A 20,391-nucleotide genomic window follows, 5' to 3' on the forward strand; every position below is an offset into this window, starting at 1 on the left:
GTTCTAGAACCCTCTGATCAGGAATCCCAACAATCAGTTTGATCTGGCCCACAACACATTTGGACCCACTTCTTTGTAAACTAATCTGATCAAATTCTGGCAACATAATCTTGGCCACATAACCGTGTCTCTTGGCTGAACCTGGTCAGGGTTCTGCCAACAACAATGCATTCAAACCTATTTTGCTGATCGGTTCCAGAACCTTCTGGTGTCAGTTAGGAAACTTTGGTGAATTACATTCTCACCAACACTTGGATGTGAGCAGGAAAGTTTCTCCATCAACTAAAGACAGAGTCCAGACTAGTTTCGTCAAAAGAAGAAGACACCCCTCGTCCTCCTCCCCCACTCACCCCCACAGTCTTTTCTCACTCTGGTATCTGAGCCATTATGTTGGTCATATATCAATATTGTTTTCCAATTTTGTGTGTGGCAGCCACAGATGAAAAACCTTCCGCTTCAAACTGTCCCACTCACTGAAACTGTCTGCCTGAAGGCTACCCAGCATGCAATTCTCAAACAAAGAGCCTTTTTATATATATATATATATATATTTCCACACAGCGTGACCTTTTTTGATTGGGTAAGATTGGTTGGCATGGAAATCAATACTGCGTCGTGCATTTGATGCAGCCTTATCTGGTCTCCACACCGTCTGCAGGTACAGGCAGCGCAGCCATTGTGTTAGTGTAGTTCTGTACGTGGGCTCAGCACAGTCCCAGTGTGAACAACACAACAATGGCTCCTCTTTGTGAAGTCAATTACATTTGTGTGCCAGACAGAGAGTGAAGAGAGAGAGGGAGAGAGGGAGAGAGAGGAGTTTTCAGTCTGAGAAAAGCTTAAAACACAGACAGTTGGTTTTCCAGTCGTAGACCGAGGTTTCAGTAGACGCTGCAGGGCACTGTTGACCCCAGGGTGACTAGTTTACCTGCACCGGTCAGTACAACAAGTCAAGGCCTTCACATCATAACAGTAACCTACTGACCATACACACCAACAGGTATTAGGCCACACCAACACAGGTATGCCGTGCAGGACTTCTAGTTATGCCTGATCTTGGACAAACTTTCTTGTGGACTGACAGGTTTGAGGTTGAGGACACTTGTCCATAGGTTTGATAGAAACAAAACAAGCTCAATTTCCAAATCAGCAGCAGGATAATAACATTCACAGAGCCAACTGTCACACAACAGCAGGGGGCGACATGTTGTTCAAACATTGTGTTCAAAAGATTTGGACAAATATTCACAAAGCACAGGTCGTAGGGTTGCCAGGTTTTAATAAAGAAGCCAGGGAACAATTACGGAACTGTTTCAACTTTGATTCTCAGTTAGAAAAAAGTACAGACTCTTTCACTCACAGGACATAAGTCCATAAAATAATGGATGAAGCATGAAATATGAAGCTGAGGATTTTTTTTATAAAAGCTATATATTATTATATTATATTACATTTTATCATATTGTATTTTATCATGTTATATTATAGGCTAAAACACATTATTACCAGCTAGTACTAGTAGAGTTCTATAATTTGTAACCTAAATAACTGTGTAATAGTGTTTTGTGGAGTTGCTAACAGATTTTTAATATTGTACGAAATCTAGTAAATAAACAAGTGGACAAAAAAACACAAGGTCAATTTATGTCATCCGGTTGACCGCAGTACTAAAAACCTTTACCTAGTGACTTGATGGAACTGTTTTGAGTGTGTTCTGTGTCTGAAGTTGTTCTTACCTTCAGGTTGATCTTCTGGAGGTCTTTTCTTTGTGTCTTGTATATTTCCTCTTGGACTTTGTTGTTCCTCAGGTTGGACTCCCTTCCTGGTCTCGGTGCTCAGTCTCAGTCTCTCTCCAGTTCTGATCATGTGACCTGCTCTGATGTCTTTCACCTGTGCTGTATTCTGCTGCCCGCCCTGATTGTTCAGCTGCTCCACTCTCTTTGTGACTGGCTGCCCATTGTTCTGCCTTTGTAAAAATGAAACATCAATTACAACCATCTTGGTTCCTCCTTCATTGTTGATGTCAGTCAAGAGTGTTTTCATTTATTCAGTTCATTTTTACTGTGAGACAATAATATATAATTAGACGTTACTTTAATGTCAGTAGTTTTAGTTTGATTATTTCTGTTATATTCTCTGGCTCCACCCACTGGCCAAGTGTCGACCACTAGACTCCACTTGTTGGCCCTGGTGGTCTGCAGGGATCTCATCTTTCTGATCAGGACCATGTGATGGTAACCCTCACATCACCGTGATCACCGTGGTACTTTGAGGTCACGCCTGGACAAATGTTGGGAAGGAGTTCTTGTGGGAATGTGCGACAGGTGGCGTGAACATGATAATAACACAGCGAGGTGTGTGGAGAAAAGTTAAATTGCTTATTCAGACACAAAGGACTTTTATGTCTGTGCCAAAAGGCAATCATTTTTCACAGGGGGAAAAAAAGAACTCTGAATGTCAGGGTGGAAACATGAAGGTGGAGATGATGTGAAGAGATGGTTGGACTGTGTATAATCAAGGATTTTCTCTGCTCCTCTCATCTCTCTGACTACAGACCAGGCCCAGCCTCCACCTCCATGTCCACCTCCACTTCCATCCTCCCGCTCTCTTTTCTGTCAGCCGGCAATAATCTGTTCCAGTACACTATCCATGAAATGAGTGATGCAGGGCTCATAATGTGCTGGACAGGCACAGTCTAACAGATAACATAAGCCAGGATTTACTGCCCCCTCCCCAACACCCAACACCCCACACCTCCTCCCCGTACCCAGGCTTCATCCTCCTCCTGCCACTGGAACAAGTACTTGGGCCCCTCAGCTGTAAACAGGTGAGGAAGATGTGCTTCATTACAGGAGTGTCTGTGGTTAGCTGTGTTAGCTGTGTTAGCTGTTCTGACTCTCCTGACCTTCACTGTCACACACACTTGAACAAACAACTACACTGTGGTGGGGTTTGTGCCCTTGTCCAGTCAGAGAATTATTACCCATAATGCATTGTGTGACAGTATTCCTTGAATGGGTCAGAGTTCAGCAACAACACGTTCACAAAAATAAAATTCAAGGTTGGGTTGAAACTCCACATTTGCTCCACCACTGATGTAGAAGAGTTTATTCACATGTTGAAAGATGTTTTGGAACTAAACTAAAGGAGAAAATATTTCCCGCGTTTGTATTTTACTTCCCTCTGCTCCATCACTCCCCTGTATTTATTTTCACTACTCTCTCTCTCTGTTCTGACTTTTGTTTAATGGTCACACCACTAGTTCACTCTAAATGAGTCCAGTCCTCCACTAAAGGCATTTTCCTGCACATTCCATATGAACATGTGTTTTCCTTTAAAGATCTTGTACAACTCAGCCTCAGCCTCAGCCTCAGCCTCAGCCTCAGCCTCAGCCTCAGCCTCAGCCTCAGCCTCAGCCTCAGCCTCTGACTCAGTCAGACTCATATCTGTGACAGGAAGACTGTAATAAAAGGCCGAAAAATGATTGGTTTTTTTCTTTTAGATATGTAGTTGGTGTAGTGTAGTAAATCCTTGAATTGAGAAATCGAGATTCCAGGAAGAGTTGTCAGTAGGAGAGAGAGAGAGAGAGAGAGAGAGAGAGAGAGTCTGTGATTATCAGACTCTCTTCCACTTGTCTTTCCCACCAAGGGGCCCTTGTGGTCTCAGAGTTTTGAAAATCTTGCCACAGAGTGCCCCCCGCCCCAGATGGCGTGAACCAAAGTTTGTCCATGTTGACTTCTCCTGCTTCCATGCTCCTCCATCACCCTCACAGGCATCACAGGACTTTCCCTGAGATCCCAGCAGGAGCTCTCTAATTTGGACTTCCTCTTTTTCCACTTCCTCTGACCAGAAAACCAGTTTAAATTGGTGGCTGTGTAGAAAAGTACTAACCCCCTGCCCCCACCCCGGCCCCCCCACCAAACCCCATTTTCCTTCTTTAATTGTCTTCTTCGTCTTTCATGTCCACCTCTGTCTTGGCTGGGACTAAAAGGCAAATGTATTGCCCTCATTACTTCCCTGCCAGGGCTGTTTTTAAGCCTCTCCATCGGTACAAACACTATCAGTGACACACAGAGCAGCAGCAGAGGTGTGTTAGAACTTCCCCAGCTGCAGATGAAGGTTCTTCTGCCAGTAGGCTGTGGGAGAGAGCAGCAGACCTCCCACCTGCTCTGGCTCAGTTCAGTGTCCGTAGGAGGACAGCTAATGGGATTTGACTATCAGCACCTCGGTGCAGCCTGGACGTCGGTGTCAGCGCTGCCTCCTCCGTGGACGAGTGGAAGGTAAAACAGCTCGGCTTTGATTGTTGACGACTTTGTGTAAAAGGCGTAAAATGTTCAGCACAACAAACTGTTGTTTTTGATGAACAAGAAACATTGACTCAGTGGTAAACAGTGGCAGAGAAGAAAAACCATGCAGGGCTGGATGGATAGTAGACTGACCAATGACATGACTGACCAATGACATGACTGACCAATGACATGACTCACCAATGACATGACTGACCAATGGCATGACTGACCAATGAAGTTGAGTTACATTGAGCGAACGCTTTAAAATGCCCCCACCCTCCAGAGGGCAGTAGAGTGCAGTCACTGCTCTGTTTCACAGATGAGGTCGATGCAGAGAACACATCTTTGATCCATTTGTTAGGATTAATTTACAAACAAAAATTCATGAATCACAGTCTTTCACTTCTGACTTTTTGTCAGAGCTCTTTTTTTTGTCTGGTGTGAACACCCTGTGAGCCCCCAGCCTTATGTTTGGTGTCCGAGACAGTTTCCATCGTCGTGTACAGTGAACAGTGAATTGCACCAGTGTAGAGCTGCCACATTCCCCTCAGAGCCCAGACTGAGGTTTTGTGAATGGGAATTAATCGGTGGAAGTGGGTGAGGAAGAGGGGAGTGTGTGTGTGTGTGTGTGTGTGTGTGTGTGGAGGCAGCTCATTACTGCCTCCAGTCACTGTTCTTTCACCTGCTGCTGTCACCACAACACAGCACTGTTTAAAGTCTTGCCTCACCCTCGACTTCTCCTCCATCTCCCTCTTTGTGTTTCTCATTCGAACGCCTCCCATCCTCCCGTTCCTCTCTCCCTTTGTCTTTCAAAGTTTACAGCCCTTGTCAAAAGTTCACACTTTTTTCTTGTATGTTTGTTTGTTTGTGCGTGTGTGTGTGTGTGTGTTTTCTTCCATCCTTTCTTCCTTGTGTGTTGCTCCACATCACAGATCCAGCCAGGAGCTCTTTTGTGTCTGACTCTGTCCCCAAAGCGGTCGCCTTCCTTGTCTTTTCCTCCTTCTTCTCCTCCTCCTTCTTCTTCTTCTTCTTCTTGCAGGGCAAGATTAATAATTACAGAGTACACAACATCGCAGGGAAAACAATTTCCCACATCTTTGATGTTAAACATGAGAGAAACCAAAATTACAAAGACAAAAAAAAAAAGACAGAGGAGGGATGGCCCTGTCTCTGTCTCTCTCTCTCTCTGTCTGTCTGTCTCTCTCTCTCTCTGGGCCATACTTCCTGTTATTGTTGCTTTTGTTTCTCAGTACTTTGAAACATTAAAGCCTGGAGTCTGACCACGTCCAGGTCAGTGAGGATGAGGAGGAGCTGTACATCACTCCCTCATGTGTTCACACCTTTGGACCCATCACTGAGTGACTACACGTTACACCAGAACACAGACCACCAGAGCCGGAGCTGCTGTGTCGCCTCTGGGGGCAGTAATGGGAAACTCCAGGGTTTAACCTAAAAAAACAAAAAACACATGACGCTGGGATGAGAATGTACAGTCTCCCAGTCTTGTACTCACTGCTTGTGTCGTGTACAGACAGTGAGGAGCTGGTGCCCTGCCCTGAGAGCACAGATGAGTCAATAATCATATAATAATAAGGATGATGAATGACTGTCAACAAATGACAAACCAAGTGACAAGAACCACAACTGAAATTCATGTTCCTCTGAAGTCCTGTTAATCCCCTTTGACAAAACCACTGCCTTCAATTTGGGTTTTTTGAGGTCGTGTCTTTCGTAACATTTGGTGGAGTTTAAAAAAAAAAAAAAAATTCCAATAAAAGATACAAACATCAGAGTCACAGAGTGAGTCACTTTGTTAATGTGTGATTTATGACACAAACACGCTTTAACCACTCTTCTCCTTCTTCTAGGAGAGCCAAACAGCTGGAATAAAAGAAGTACAAATGGAAGGAAAATGGTACAAACGTAGTATAAATTACTGTGAAGGAAACTAGATTAATGTTCAGTTTATTAAGATTAATATTCAACTCTATACTTCAGATACTGCAGGATGTTTAAAGAGTGAGAGATTCTTCTGCGTACTTTTGAGAATCCACAGCTTTTATGTGTAACTGCTAAATTTATCTGGATTTTTTTTTTTTTTTTTCACGTTCTAATCCTTTAGTGTCACTCAGACTGTGGGACGCAGACAGACAGATGCAGAGAAACTGTGGTGTGAATCCAGAAGAGTTTTTGACGGGAACATTTCGGGGCGTCGGTGATCGTGAACCACATCACATCCTCGGCTGCTGAAACACCGAGCTCTCTGCTGTGGAGCGCCAGAGTTTGACAGGTGTCACCGGTGTGAAATCACTCCTCGCTACACCATGCTGTACCTGCGACAACAGAAAACCCAGGTGTCAAAGCTAAAGCAACGCCGAGGTGAAGCCACGTCAAGTCTGAAACATGACAAGCAGCTCCCTGTTCCACGGATGTTGGTGCATATTTTTGGAAAGCGTACATCAAACTGAACCAAACGCCACATCAGTGCAGTTTGATTTGGTTCAGTCTGCTGTTTATTTACACTCTGTTTGTTGCTGCAGAGGAAACAAAATGATTTAATGTGTTGGAACATCCTGTCATATGGACTCCATTTCATTGTCATGTGTGACTGAGGTGAATGGGTTCATCACCGTCTGGCGCTCCATCACTTTGTATGAGACCTACATGTAAGTCTTCCAGTGGTGAAGGTTAGAACCGCGGGTTCAAATCGACACCGATTACACTCTCTATGAACGCCGACTGACGGAGCTGTGAAGAGGATTTGATGATTTCAGACTAAACTCTGCTTCATCCTCATATATGAAACTTACCGGTGAAGTACTCACGTGTGTTTCCATGTTGCCATGGTTACAATATAACACATTCACCAGGGGCCAGATGTCCACGTCTCCGTCGCCGTCTTCGGACTCATGACACATTCCTGTCCTGTTTCTTTTTCCAAATGTTCTTTGTTGACTCTGTGAGGACTCATCGTCGAGGTTGTTGGTTTTTTTCTGAACTTTATCTTTCTTTGTTGACTCTGTGAGGACTCATCCTTGAGGTGTTGGTTTTATTTCACTTGAAGGTCTTCATTTGACCTCTGAACTCTTTATCCATTTCTGTTGTTCTTCTGCCATTGACCTCTTCCTCTCTGGTTCTTTCTGGTCACGTTCGCTATACTGCGAAACACTGCCCCTACAATTCCCAGCGGTACTGCTCCATTTCCTGAAGAACGGAGCGTAACCATCGTCTTCAACCATCAGTTTATGATGTTGGTCTAGGTCGGTCTACCTCACAGATACAGAAAAGTACTGCACAACTTCTGAACTTTCACACAGCATATACTTATATACTGTAGTACTATAATACAGTATGTACTGTGACAGTAGAGCTTTACTCACCACAGTAAACACACTGTGACAGTAGAGCTTTACTCACCACATCTGACCTTAAAGCCATGTGTAACTGTAAGGTTAGCTGTTAGCTGGGCTGCTAAGGGTTGAACAGATGGTGTGTTTTAGACTCAACACCCTCTCTGTTCAGAAGTCAGAGACTAACTGCAGGGTTAAAGGCTTCAATAATTCAGCGCAGACACGTTTGTTTGGATGTTAGCTTCAGTCAGAGAGCTGCAGTGTCGATGGGAAGTAAAGTGATTTCACTGCTGCTGCAGACAGCTGTCGTCTCAGCAGGTAAGAGCTGCAGTGAAACCACACTGAGCAGGTGTGTGTGTGTGTGTGTGTGTGTGTGTGTTGACGAGCAGCAGCAGGTGGCTGAGGGAGGACTTGTGAGCGTACTCTCAGACACAGGAAGGTCAGTTGTAACACCGTGACCTCTGCACACCTGACGACTCGTGTCCTTTCATGGACTGGAGGCAAATCAATGCTGAAAGTGAATAAATAACTTCCTGCTGCTGCAGACTGACACCAAACATCACTTCATCCATTCACTTCCTCCACCCACTCCTAATGAAGGTTGTCATTCTCTAACAAACCACCGGGTGTTTCATAAAAGGCTTGTTTTAACTGGAGTGAAGATTATCCACTGATCACAAGAACTGATTTAATACCTGAATACTTTTTAGTTTCTTTATAAAAACCTAAAATACTCAAACATTAGATTGTTGCGTTGTGTTGTTGGAGCTGCCTTTGATCGTCTGTATGACCTGGTCACACAAACATGGCCTTTGATATCTTCATTTCCTTGGACGTTGACTCAGACTCAGGCTGTTCCTCTGATCATAGGGAAGCGTCACTGACTGTTATTCCTTCTCCCACTTCTACAGAAAACCCTGGGCTCTGATGAAACCTTCTGTTCTTCCAGTAAATGTTGACACAGACACTGAGCATGTCGCCATTCTGTGAACTCCAAACTAAATACAACACAACATTAATGTTCAGTACAAACCAACAAACATCACGGAGCGCCCTGTCTGTCGACCTGTTCATTAGCAAACAAAAAAGGCAACCAGAGCTGATCTCTGACGTGACTCGAACCCATCAGTCACTCTGACAGCACAGACAGAAAGAAAATGCAAACTTCATTGAGAAAAAAAAAACTGTCCGTCCGTCCGTCTGTTTGTCTGTTGTATGTGGACTTTGTATTTAGAGAAGATCTGGAGCTGGGTTGTTTGTGTTTTTATTTTCATTTCCAGAGAATCAGCACCTCTGACACTGAAACACTCCACATGTAGCTGCAGCTGCCTTCAATTTCCTGCTCCATGCTGTTTCCATCACCAGCTCTTTTCAGATGCACCATTTAGGCTGAGGTTGGGAACGGCCATGAATCTGAACCTGAATCTTCACCTCTCGGCCCTAATGAGAGCTTCATGATGGAATGTTTCTCCTCACCCCCCACCCCCACACACACACCTTTTCTAACCCTGGTGCCTTTAGTGGGGCCTGATAAAAACAAGTCTTTTCCTCAAATAACTGTTCCATCCCCTGTGGCCCCCGAAACTGAAAGTCATTCAGAGCTTAATCTCAGTCATTACGTTAATCATAAACAGTTTGGGAAACTTCCACCAGAGCTGCTGATATACTGCAGCACTCCTGGGGCAACATCTTTAAACTGTGTAAAGAAGCAAATTCCAAACGACATCTTGAACCTCCCTGATCATGTACGCACATCTTCAATCCTTTGACTGCCATGACTTCTCCAAAAAAACAAAAAAACAACAACCCCCCCAGAAAAAAAAGAGTGAAATTTCCGTCCCTAAATCTTCCGAAATATCTTCCATCTGCTCCATGGAGGGGTTGTTTTTTGTAAAGCCAACTGAAATTGCAAACATCTCATCAAGCATGATTATTACGGGGAAAAAACACATCCTGTTTTGAGCAACATGGTGAAGAAACCAGGAGCCTGCTGGTGAGACAGCGTCCCCCTCACATGGTCCTGCATTTTCACTCAGGTTCTGAAGAGACGTCTCTGGACCTCATTAGCTGCTGTCCTCATTATGAAGCGTCTCCCAGGAGGAGAAGCCTGGTGAGAGTCTTCCCATGTCCCTCAGTCTCTGTGTCTCATTCCCACTCCCTGTGTTTCTGTCTTCTCTGAGGTGGCCTTTGAACTTCCCTCAGTCTGTAGTCTCACATCAAAGCTTTGACAGAAGCTTCCTATTTCCTCTTCTCAAGGTGAGAAGCTGTGGGGGTGTGTGTGTGGGAGAAGAGGGAGGGGGGGTGGTGGTGGTGGTGTATGTTTGCGGGGGCGGGGGGTGTATGTTTGCGTGATTTGCGTCCTCCAAACATGATTTAAATAGGGACCAGTTTACCACAAGGACACATTTACTTTTCACACCTATTAATTATTGAAATTGTGAAAGTGTATTTTTTGGACTGGAGCTGCCGAGGGTCAACACTGACTACGGATTGGTTGTCCTGCTGTCCAACACCTGTATGGAGAATGAGTCTAACACAGGCTTCAGTGACTCGACTTCACTGTATGTATCACTGCAGTTTCAGTGGATACACAGCATTAGCAGTATTTGAGTTTTAGATTCTGGAAGACAACTGGTGAACTGAAGATGTGATTACATATGTATTTAATCCATGCGAGCTCAAGCAACATGCTAACAAAATGTGTATCTAATCACATCTGAACCACAAGTACGTGACTGACAATTTCAATCATTTGGAACAACATATAAAAAACAGGTTGAAACACTGACATCTACCTGCCAACATTTGTCTTTCTGTTGTTTTTAAATAAAAACATTGTTTTTCACGATTAATCATGATTATTCATTAATCAGATTAAAAGTATTGTGTTACACCAATGAACAGTCGGTATTTTAACAATGTCATTGTTGGCGTCTGCGTGTCGACTCAGCAATTTTTCAGAAAGTGCCTCACCCTCGTCACAGCAACATAACTCCGGTGTTTTATTGGGCTGCTGTTTTGCATATACTCCACTGACTTTAATGAGCGTTTCTGACATCAATAGAAAAAGAAGCAGCTTATGCAACTGTTTCCTTGTGTCTGTGTGCAGTCACACAGGTGAGTCTGAAGTAGCAGCCTGGTGTGAGGGCGGTGGAAGTAGGTCAGTCGGAGCTGCACAGTCACACGCACACACATTAATGAATTACCCATTCTCTTTCATGGCCTTTGTAGAAGCAGGAAGCGAATAGCAATGTTCAAAAGATTTAAAAAAAAAAAAAAACTCCCGTTCTTCCCCTCCTCCCTCTCCTCCCTGCAGCTGAGCAGGAGGGCGGAAGGCCCGTGTCACAGCTTCTTACACCGTGTCCTTGGCTGCTCCGTCCTCAAACGCGTCTGTTTTGGGATCCTTTTCTCTTTTGTTTGTGGAAAAGTCTGTGCATGAGTACGAGGCTGCCTCTTTCCTTTTCCTGTGTCTGTGGAAAAACACAATCAAAGGGAAAAATCAATGTATCCTCAAGCAAAAGGGGAGGGAAAAAAGTCAATACTTTCATAAAATCTATATTTAGTGCAGAGTGATGTAGAAATGCTCTCTTCTGCCTGGCTGCAGCCTGTAATTTACAGCCGTTTCCACACATTTATTTATTCATCACACACATGCAGATATTACCATATATATTTAATAGAGCAGCAGATCCATCTACCCCAGGCATATATATTAATATATATACAGACAGCACATATAGCGAGAGATCATGCTCTGTGTAATTGCAGCAGATAGAGGTGAAGGTGGGATGCTAATGCTAATGTGACAATATTCATTTTCTGAGCAGATTGAAGACTTTTATCCTCTATTATCTGCTGGATTCACACTGACTTTCATCAAACGGACCACATTTCCATCTGGACCTGATCTCATATTAGTATCAGCTAATCTGGATTTGTAATCTGAGCCTATTTCGCTCTGTGGTTGAAATATATCATGCAGATGACTCTATACCACACATGTAAATAGTTTCTTTTGAAGGATAAACCTTCTCATTAAAACCTTATCAGTACCATTATCTCAATGCTAATATGCAGCTAGACGTGAGGACGTATACACGGGATGCAGTTTTCCTCTCTTCAGATAAACCAATCAGAATGAACGGTTAGGTCGCCATGGATTCACACCGAACAGTGCTCCATCACAGGGCCACATGGAGAGACAACCATTCATGCTCACATTCACACCTGTGGTCGGTTTAGAGCGAACTATTAAACACAGGAAGATCAGGAATCGAACCAGTGATCTTTTTGTTGTAGGGCGACTGTGCCTGGCCTTATCTTCCACCATGTCGCTCTGAAAACAAACAACCGAACGGTGAAACTGTACCAACCCTCGGAGCAGAGCCAGTACATGTGACTGCTACAGGCGCTAGTCATGAAAAGATTAGTTATAAAGACTTTATACTGGAGAATAACCTGGTTCACAGCGATGTTTTTGATCTGCAGCCAGTTTATAATTCCATGGTCCCAAGGTGCGTCAGGTTCAAGATTCAAACGTGGGCCCAGTCCACATGAGCTTTAACCAGATCTGGGTCAAGACTTAACGATGACACACACACACACAGAAAGACAAAACCTTCAAAACTAACAGTCAAAGAGAGAAGGTTTTATAATACACACAGCATCCAGAGTTGTTGATCAACAGCACTGCCATGAATAAGTTCCAAGGTGATTCCACTCATTCCTGTCCATGCCATGAACCCTGTGGAACAGAAGAGCAGTCACTGTTTTCACACAACCTCCCAGTGTGAATGTGCAATGTTACCACACGCCTGGCAGAAAGCCGTGACCTACATTTGACGATGTGTGTGTGTGTGTGTGTGTGAGAGAGAGTGACACGTCGAACAGGAATCTGTCTTTCAGGACAAGTGTCAAGACATTAAAAAGGCTTTTGTAAATAATTACAGGTTCAGTGCTGGGATTGTAGCTGTCAAACACGTGAGGACGTTGTTCCCAGGTGACGGTCGGTTGAACTCTCTCATGATGACTGTGTGGAAAATCAATGACATCAGTGGCTGTGTGTGTTTTAAACCCTCTGACAACAAACAAGACATTAAAACAACATTAAAGACAATAGTGAAATCTAAATATATTTTGGAATTTTTTAACATATTTAGAACAACAAGACCTGCTTCTTCATATTCTTCTTTTGGCGTCTCAGGCTTAAAGATCCAGTAGTAACATGTTTGTGGGTGTTTCAACCTCTGGTCAGTGGCCCAGCTTGTGTCAGAGTGAGATCAGGACAGTCTGACTGTAGACTGATTAATATCATTGAGGACAAAGACTGAAGTTGAGAACGAAACTCTCTACACGTTCTACCAGACCCTGTCCAGATGAACAGTAATGACTGAAATACATCGACTCTATGGAGAGACATTTTCACCGAAAACAGGTGAGGAACACTGACCTCTACCTGATATTGGTCTGATTGTTTCAGAAATAAAAAGTTGTGTCACAGTTAGGAACGTTTTTTCAGATCTATCTGATTTATTTTAATCGGATTAAAATGAATCTTCTGCCTCTCTGCCACTAGGGGCATCTCCTTGCCCTAGTGTCAGTTTAAATTTTCAGTTTCAGAGGAAGCTCAGCTTTTCTGATTGCCACTGGAAGGGCATAAAAAGTGAGGATCTAAATGTGGTAGTGGTCACTCTTTATCCGGTGTCTTTGTATCAGCAAGACTCTTCAGAGACAACAGTTCTCCAGCTGAATTCAGAGGCTCCTTCCAACCTTCTCCCCTTCATCTGAATACAGTTCCAGCCTGCGGTCGTCTGTGGTCCTTCACTGCTAATAGCATCCTTCATAAATGAGCTGCCATTTCCTCATCTCTTCTCAGCCCAACATGACCCACAGATAGACCCCCGTACATTCCCTGTCCATCTGGCTCCTTTTAAGTCTGTGTCCAATTGTCCAGAATCGCTCCGTCAAAACAGCATCCCGTCAACACCGCTGGTTCTGAGGCAGCGCAGAGCAGGAGGCTGAGACATGCCAGAGCTGGAGCCCCGGTCATGTAACACAAGGAAATGAGTTTTAGTCAGGACTATTTGGGGGGGAGGGGGGGGCGCTTTGAAGTCTTTTTTTTACCTCACTTTTGCTGTCAGGAGGACAGAGCAGAGAGAGAGAGACGGAGAGAGAGACAGTGGTCTGGTACTGTTGTAGAGAATATGGAGGGAGGGGGATGGCAAATATGCACAAATGCTCCAGTGATCTTGTTTCCTAGTGGCCATTCAAAGAATTTAAAAAGTATAAGAATCAGCATCATTGAGTCACAAACTTCGTGTAAAGGAAGAATTTCTGACACGTGATTGGTTAAACTCACTCAAGAAAAACTGTACCTCTGGTACTCCTGTGCCAGGTACACACGTTCATGGTACTATTCACAAATGTTATTTTGATATTCTTATGACTTCCTCTTTGCTTCTCACTCTACTTCCTGTCCCCCATGCTCCCTTCGTCATTGGCTTATAGTGATCATTTTAAGTTTGGTCAGTGACCAGTGTTCACCACCAGATTCAGGTCAGGTCTGTTGCCTCAGATGTGTGTCCTAACCACTCACACACTAACACACACTCTAACAGATATTTTTCCAACCAGCCATGCTAACTTTCAGCAACTAATGCAGAGTGGAGCAGGCTTTGCCTAACTTTAAATATCCTTGTTACTAGATGTCCAAAAATAGTGTCTGGTACCATGTGCGGCCAAAAGTGTCAGATACTAATTCAGGCTAATTGTCACATTTTTGGGCTGGAGACAGGAAGCAGGTAGGGCCCAAGAGCAGCACTGGAGATTTACAGGGTTCTGGGTTCAGACAGGAACACAGAAGAGCCAATCAAGAACATGGCAGCGACCACTGACCAATGCAGTGATGAGGACTGAGTGAGGGAGAGATGCATATTTACCCAGGCACCAGGTGACATGAGTGGGACTGATGACTGATGGGCGTGTCACAGGACACAGGTGAGTGTGATGACACTGATTGGATCAACAGACACAGGCAGCAGAGAGAGGACAGACAGACCTCACACTAATGTAAAATATATTCTGGAATATTTGATGGCATTTCATTTGTTCTTCTCCTGTTCCTAAATGTTTTGTGAACCAAATGAACCAACCCTGAATGTTGGAAACAGAGGATTCATGTACTAGGTGAACTTCAGTGATGAACCGTCATTACATTAGAGTCAGGTTTTTATCAGATTTTCCCACTGAAGGATTTTCTAAATGTTCTGATGTTTTTTCATGACTTAACCCTGTCCATCTGATCATTGATCCAACCACAGTTTTAAAATATTATCATCATTTCTATTATTTCTCTGTCATACAAATACTGCTACACAAATACTGCTACACACACACCTTCACACACAAAGCAGACGTGGATATAATTTAACAGACACATCAAACGTGCTCCACTAAAAAGACATGGTATTATTATCATTTTGTACAAATTCATAGATCAATAGTTGGGTTGGGTGTCTGTCGATATTAGCCGGGGGCCGCGGACCCCTGAGGAGGAGAGAGGTGGAGGGAACATTTCATGTTTGATCCACTCACAGGCGAACACAGACACACGCTGGACATGATGGAAAACTTTATAACAAAATATATATATATATAAAAAATATAACATAGTGAAAATCAAATCTTCGTTCTCCTTGATGCTGTAAAGAGGACATGCTATAACAACACACACACACACACAGACACACACACACACTCTGTCTTCCCACCCCCTGACGATGTTTCTGGCTGAGTCTGTGGCGTGGTCAGTTCTGTCCTGCAGAGATGTTTGGGCGTCTTTGCCAGTGTTGACAACTTCAGTCTCTCTGCCCTGGCGGGGGGGCAATAATCACATTATGTTCTGCTCCAACAGGAGGCATTGAATTCAGCTCGGTCCCACTCAGAGCCCAGACATCCAGCTGTCCCTCACTAACATGCAGCTGACTTTACAATGACAGGGTTTGTGGTTTGTTTTTATTTATTTATTTATTTCTCGGCTCCATCACATTTGTATTTCATTTTAATTGGGACAGTTTCTCACTCCTTACCAATGAACCTCTGACCTGTTCACTGTTCTGTGGAGACTGTTACTGTTGAAGCTCCTTCAGCTTGTCAGTGTTTTTTATGTTGTGATTCTTTAGGGTTAACTATCGTGAAAAAAATTGAAATGATGTTCGAATGATGTTCTTTGTTCACTGTCTGTTCAAAGCGTCTCTAAAGACTCTAACCAAACAACACTTATCTCATGTTGGTTAAAAATTCACTCCATTTATGAAGATTAGAACTAGCGAGGACCAAGCAGGGACTTCCACGGGCTCAGAGTGATTCCCTTTAAGTAGCTCTGACGGCCTGCAGAGAGCTCTCCTTCTACCCAGGGAGCCTGGCTTCCAGCAGCTATGCCCCATTCATCACCTGCTCTCAATGGCCCTGCACCAAGCTGCCTCCAGCGAGCGTGCCAGGTAGGGTGCCGGGTGGTGCACAATGTTTGGAGGATTAGCGATCAAAGGAGCTTGGAGGCTAGGACCCTCCGTCCCAGCGTGCCTTTCAGTCCTAGCAGGGGAGGAGAGATCCAGCAATGGCCAAGGTCATCGTCTCCTGCTCGGCAGGAGGCAGCTGGAAAAAAACCCTGGGAACCGAGCGCCTGCTAATCATGAGCTAGCAGGCTAGCGGCACAGCGGGTGCCTCAGCTGCCAAACATTCATCTATTTGTGCTACGGACGGCATGAAGAACAACAGGATAATGGCTTTCTTTTACTTTACTCTTACTTTTTGTCGTGTTTTCCTGTGAACCAAAGTGCTGACTTAGCAGAACATGTACAATACTCTTTGAGGTTCAGAATATGTATTCTCTTTAAAGAAAGGCTCTGGTGCAAAGACAAAGGCCATTTGAGGATAGGAAGTACAATGTTCTTTTGAAAACTTTCAAAAAAGTTTTTCTACGGTCGGCTCAGCATCAATTATCTTTTTTTCCGAGGAGCCTCTCAGGATTTGCTCCCGCCATTCTTATGACAGAATAGTGATCGCAACCAGCAGTTTAAGCCTTGGCATCCTGTGGTGCAGGACATTGGTTGAGAAACTCCGAGGAGACAGCTGTTTTCAGACATTTTGAAGAATCGCTGTCTAGGCTGATTAGCTAAGTCTAAGAACGGTCAGAGCGAGCATCGGAGTAACGACGACGCAAAATGGATCACTGTCGCTTTCTTTCACGTCGGGAGGCAAAACGGCACCCGCCGTAGTATGCCCAGCCGCCAGCCCAACCTCCCACTAGCGCACCCCTGTTGGGATATTGGCAAGTTGTCATGACGACAGGGATGTTCTGCTGATGAAGTCTCACTCTGTGCTGTCCAATCAGATCGTGGCGCTACAACCGCAGCGTGAACAGGGGAGGACGCACCTATTCCAGTTGCACAATGCTGAGAAAGGACAAGCGAAAAAACCCAGGACCACCAGCAGGAAATTGGCAATCCAGGGGGATGCCGTCAATGGGCCGCCATGGTTCGACAATGCACAGCCAGCGGGGGTCGAGGATGCAGAGGCTGCCAGGTAGGGGGTCTCCATCATGTGGGATGCTCTTTGAGCTGCATTTCTTTGCCGCTACCACAGTAGGAATGCATTATTTATTTTCACAGTTGGCTTACAGTTTTTGAAGACTACCATTAGCGTAGCTTATATGTTGTTTATATGAGGTTGATCGTAGCTAATCCGCTGCTCCAGGTGCACTAAAACCCAAACACTCCTGCAGGTGGTTTATAAAAATGTGCAAGGACTGTGAGAACGATGACAAAAAGCATTCAGTTCGTGGGCAAGGGCAGAGAAGTCATGGGGCTTTCACTTTAACCAAGCGTAGACGTGGCTAATGTGCAGAAACCGCAGGTAGCGATGAGGACGAAAATCTCTCGCAGTCGTAGTTTTCATACAGGCCTTTATTCTAAATCTCTCCAAGATTTGTCCTTTGTATTTTGTTGCTGGTTTGTTTCCCAGTAGGAGAGGGAGATTGTGTGTCACTCTAAAAAAAAGATGGAGGGTTCGTGGGGCGCACTCTGGTTGATTTCCCAAGCACTGCAGGTAGCCATTACGGTCATCGTCCTCTTAAGCTTACTATCAGCAGCGACTGAGTGGAAGCTCTCCACTTTCACTGTTCCTTCTTCACCACTGCACATACCCAGCTCCGTCTTGACATATCTGTGATTTGCATCCGTTTATTTTTAGCATTTTTTGGACATTTTATTTCAGCTTTGAACTCTTTTCGGCTCCCTCCTTACCCCACCCTGGCTCAGTTCCAGCCCCTCGATTGCGGGCTTCTCTGTGGGACGCCATTCGAGGAGGTGCCCCCCGATGGTGCTTGTTTTTAACTCCTCATACTTGAGTATCAAATGTGGTCTGTCAGCATGGCAAAGCCTGAGCCTTTATATGCTCCTGGCTGGATATCAGCAGGATTTGCTTTTGAAAATAGTTTCCTTTGGTTGATCAATTTGCAAATGTCGGTTTCACAGTGGGATGATCACTGCAGCCCGGGACAAAAGACTGGACACTGCACGACACCGGGTGTATTTAAATGTATCACCACTGGATTTTCAACAGACCTACACAAATCTTTCAATGTTATTATCCTCCTTCTGTGTTCGATCAAAGTTTAGACACAGAGAATTTACATTGTGTCCAGTTTGGCCTCCAGAAAAAAACGTTAAAAACAAACAATAGGTGAAATCCCCCGTCCAGGACTAAAACACTGGTTTCAGCTGAATAACAAAGGAACTAATGTTTCGTACTGGTAGGAAACTTTAAGAAAAACATTTGAGAAATGAATTTATGTTGGGACTTTAACCATTTTTTCCTTCCCTCTTTCCATATTTTGCTTCTAGCTACTTAGATCAAGTAAAGACACTTCTAAAGGTCAACCCTGAATTGTGGACAAAGTGGTAGAAGCCCACATGGTGTAAAGGATTAGGTTAATAATCAGTGTGAAATAAGTCATGTATACATCAGGAGGCTAGTAAACCATAGGGAAACAGAGTCTATATTTCATCTTATTTATTTTATCCTTGCAGTTTTCTAACCTTTAATTATAGAAGCATCCATTTCTGCTGAGTCTCAAACCTGTCCCCATTCTCACTAATAGCTGTTTGAAAACGAGACACAGGCAGTCTGTCACAGTTTCGTGCGTCTCAGCATTTTCTATTCCAATCCAAGTGAACAAACTCTGAGCTTAAATGTTGCCTTTATGAGATTTGCAGCGACAGATAGATGAGATTTTGAAGCCATTTGGCTGCAGCACATTCTGTCGACATCAGCTTAATAAACGGGAGAGAACCGGATTCAGGCACAAACTCCAACAGCAGCTGAACCCCCCTCAAATCAATCTGCTCCATTATGTCAGTAGTTAGTATCAGGTGGTTCTGCCCAGAGAGTTACTCCTCTGTCCTCTGTGTAACCTCCAATGTCAAATAAAGAGTTTTAATTTGACATCATCTAGGTGTGAGCTATCTAGATTGATGTTAACTGTATTACTTGTATATCATTTCTATTATAGTTCTACACACCAAGTGAGTTAGGGTTAGCTGAGACAGTCGAGGGGTTCACTGGTAACTAGCATTCAGGAGACAGCCTTCAGTTGCAGAGAGTCCAAACAGCAAACAATAAGGAAAAGACTGAAGGACAGCCAATGAGCAGACACAGGTACAATACCCAAGGCACCAGGTGACACCAGTGAGACTAATGAGCAGGTAATCACAGGACACGGGTGAGAGTGATGTCACTGATTAACACTGATACAGGCAGAGAGAGAGAGGGAAGAGTATGAAAGCAAGAGTTGGTTTTCAGGAGTTCAGTTTGGACAGTCACAAAGTCTGACACAGATCAGTCTTCCATTTAAAGAGTCTGATGAGTAGAATCAGACATCGAAGAGCCTGAACTTCTGAACATCTCGGCCATTTTACCCACTGAAGTTGTTGTCACAGTACAGCAGTTAGCATCACCTGTTTACCAACAGTCCAGATGTAATCCATCTCTGATATCCGTCTAACCTTTTTGCGTAAACAGGTCGGACATTTTAATACATGTGGTACTTTGTTGGTTCACCAGGTGACTTAATACTATTTTACAAACAAATCAAAAGTTTTTTTCACCATCACTTCCAAGTAAAAAAAAAAAAGATTTTTATTTTTCCATTTCTTTAAAAAAGACACGGTTTGTGGATGATGATGTCAGACTGTTGGGGGGGGTTTGAAGCAGGAAAACCACTGACGTGAAGTGATGCAGATTAGAATCATTTTGAAGTTGAAGATTTGGAGCGCCTCAGCACCATCCTGTTTACGTTCTGACCTTGAGGTTTGGCCAGATGTTGACAGCATTGTGTGAGCTGTGAATGGAACGCGTCATTCAGATGAATCCCAGACATGTTGACGGGCAGAATGAGTCTTTTTCTCTGGAATGTCATTTGATTTATGTCCTTTGTTTCTTTACAATTGATACAAAGTTGTCCTGATGGAAGTGTCGGTGTGGCCACAAAGACCCCTGGGAAACCCTGCGGAACCTGTTTGAAATGTATTCATGTCATGATGAAATCATCTGCTGCACTTCCTCTGATAATTAACGTCTCCTTAGAAGGAAGGGGAGTGGGCTGATGTTTCACGGACTGACTCAATCACCAGAGACACATGTATCACCGAATGTCATCGTGAGCACCATTGGACCACCCAGGCGTTGGCCGTTAAAAG

General features: G+C 44.1%; 1 long non-coding RNA gene across 1 annotated transcript; it reads right to left on the bottom strand.

Moving 5' to 3' along the window:
- Positions 1–10,778: 10,778 nt before the first annotated feature.
- On the bottom strand, positions 10,779–13,661 carry LOC112487505 (uncharacterized). Its single transcript, XR_003050653.1, has 3 exons — positions 12,584–13,661; positions 12,299–12,380; positions 10,779–11,106 (listed from the first exon to the last, which is right to left on the bottom strand). It is a non-coding gene; the product is annotated as an uncharacterized LOC112487505 (long non-coding RNA).
- Between the last annotated feature and the right edge of the window lie 6,730 nt (positions 13,662–20,391).

The sequence above is a fragment of the Cynoglossus semilaevis genome, chromosome 9 (assembly GCF_000523025.1).
Source record: "Cynoglossus semilaevis isolate Cse_v1.0 chromosome 9, Cse_v1.0, whole genome shotgun sequence".
Classification (NCBI taxonomy): domain Eukaryota; kingdom Metazoa; phylum Chordata; class Actinopteri; order Pleuronectiformes; family Cynoglossidae; genus Cynoglossus; species Cynoglossus semilaevis.